At 54.5% G+C, this 2,500-nt stretch overlaps 1 pseudogene; it reads right to left on the reverse strand.

Moving 5' to 3' along the window:
• Window positions 1-2,500, reverse strand: part of LOC125501581 — an 8,199-nt pseudogene that overhangs the window by 2,397 nt on the left and 3,302 nt on the right.

Raw genomic sequence — 2,500 nt, forward strand, 5'->3', positions numbered from 1 at the left:
GTTGGGGGATGCCAAGCCCTCCCGACTGTATCGGCGCATGGAAGTATCCAACAGGAACATCATGGGGAAAACGTAGCCAACGGCGAACTGCATTGCGCACTTGCACGTCGGCAGCCCTTAGGGTTTTGGCAGTGACTGACCCGACAATCCAACGGTGATAATACCGAGGAAGCAGGCAGTCACGGAGCAACCGCAGCCTCTGTTGAGGTCTAAGCGGTGCCCTCGAAAGCTGTTCAATAGCCTCACCTAGGGGTGGTTGTTCGATACGTTCCCTAGCCCCTATATAAGTCATGCCCAAGTACCTCCAGGCCTCGACAGGACTACACTGCCTAAGCAGCGTCGCACCCAAGGTGAAGCAGGGTGTTTTATCTACCTTCACCTTCTTGTCTCTGCCAGAGGCAACCAAAGAGAGTACTGTGGTCTTATGTGGGTTGACGTCTAGCCCATTCAAGCGAACAGCGGCCTGAAGCCGGTTCAAATTCTCCTGCAGACCGTTACGGGTCGACGCTAGGAGTACAATGTCGTCAGCGTAAGCCAGGGCGCCAATTAGTTCGCCATTAAGCCTATATCCAACATCCTCCGAGAGAACCCCTAAAGCTCGGTCTACGACCAGATTGAACAGTAGGGGCGACAGAGGATCGCCTTGCTTCACGCCTCTACCCAGCTGTATTCTTGGCGTCTCACAAAGATCCGGCAGCTGAAGCGCTGTCGTAGCATTGGAGTAGCATGCTCTAATGTACTCTCTGAAGGAGAGCGGGAGACCCGCCTCCTCCAGTGCAAGATGGATCGCACCGTGCGAGACCGTGTCGAATGCCTTCGACAGGTCAACGCACGCCATATGTACCGTTCGACATCGGCGCCGAGCGTCCGCCAGCACCGCAGACAGCACTTCTACGTTTTCGCAGACGCCATCGACGGGCCGGAAGCCTCTTTGCCTCTCATCGAATATGTCAAGAGCAGCCAACCTCCTGCCTAAAATCTTGTGAAACTGCCTCAACACGACAGAGCCTATACTTAGAGGCCGGTAGTCAGAAGGTGCCGGATGTTCTGGCATACTACCTTTCTCCAGAAAGACCGTCCTGGAAGAGGAGATCGACGAAGGGACCTCTCTTGCAAGGAGCATTAGATTGAACAATAGGGCCCGTAGATCCGCCGGAACGGCTTTCCAGGCCCTAGGTGTTATTTTGTCCAATCCAGGGGCAGAGCCAGTTTTAACAGGAATCCGGACAACCTCGGTTGTCGTGATCGGATCCCAGAGCGAGGACTTATCAGCGGCACGGCTTACGCCGGCCCCAACGCCGTACCCTGATGTAGAAGGGCCATTGCTCAACCTGGCTCTGATCAAACTCTGTCTCGACCCAGTGGCAGACCGGCGGAGGTCCTCCATATGGCCATCAGCTGCACTGACCGTCTCAATAAGAGGCTGCCAGTACTGCGCAAAACTGATGCCAGAAGGCCTTTCCCGCGTTATGTCTCCATCGAGTATATTACCGAGACAGGCACGCAAGTTAGTTCGATAGAGGTTCTGCATTGCTGCGAACTCTCTCTTGCGTCTTTGCTCCCTATTCTCATTTGCCGGAGGACGCACTGATCGATTTCGATTGGGTCTGGGAGGGTTCACCCGACCAGCAGGGAAGATCGCAGCGAGCCAATCATTCAATCGGTCAACTACTCTCTCCCCCGCCAGAGCATCTCGTGCGACTTCCCGCAGAGTGCCAGCCTCATAGATACGATAGCGCGCAGTTGACTCTAACAAAGTCGCGATCGCTAAGCGCACTCTTCCAAGACCATCTTGGTCATGGAGTATTGGAGACTGGGGTGTTTGTTGTTCGATGGCAACTGAAGGCCGGTCAGGTGTGCGGGCGACTCGTGTCATCGTCGCATCCGCCACCAAGCCGTCATCAGAATCAGAATTTGAATCTAATTCCTGTTGGCGGAACTCAAGAACCATCGCTTGGTAAGCAGCATTGCGCCGTTTACCCTTGATGCCTTCAAGAGACCTATTAGGGAACAGTACAGAAAGGTGTTGATTCATGTACCGAACCCCCGCTAAGGTGGCCGTAGCCTCAGCCCGCGCCATCAGTCGCACCTCCTCCTCAGGCCAACGGGGTCTAACCCTTTCTACGTCGATCAGGTCGTTGGCAGCTTCTTTATGTGCAAATCTAACGTGCACACCAAGCCCACGCTTGGTATTGAACTCCCTGTCGCAATGTTCGCAACGAAACAGTTCATTGGCAGTTGTTCTGCCTACGCTATGAGCACTCGTGGGAACTTCCTCCACCTGTGCATTGGCCGGCCCACTACTACCAGGCACAACACACTCGCTCTCACTAACACGCAGTGCCCGGGCCATCCGAGAACCCGGGCGTGGATTCATTCTTTTGTTTGCCTTTTCCATATTTGCTGCGTGTTGGGGACTAACGGATTGACAACCGAGAGCCCCCGAAGCAACCCGTCCTTTCTTGACCCCACAACTCACCGTAGGACATAGGTTTTGAGT

The sequence above is a fragment of the Athalia rosae genome, chromosome 6, assembly GCF_917208135.1.
Source record: "Athalia rosae chromosome 6, iyAthRosa1.1, whole genome shotgun sequence".
NCBI lineage: Eukaryota > Metazoa > Arthropoda > Insecta > Hymenoptera > Athaliidae > Athalia > Athalia rosae.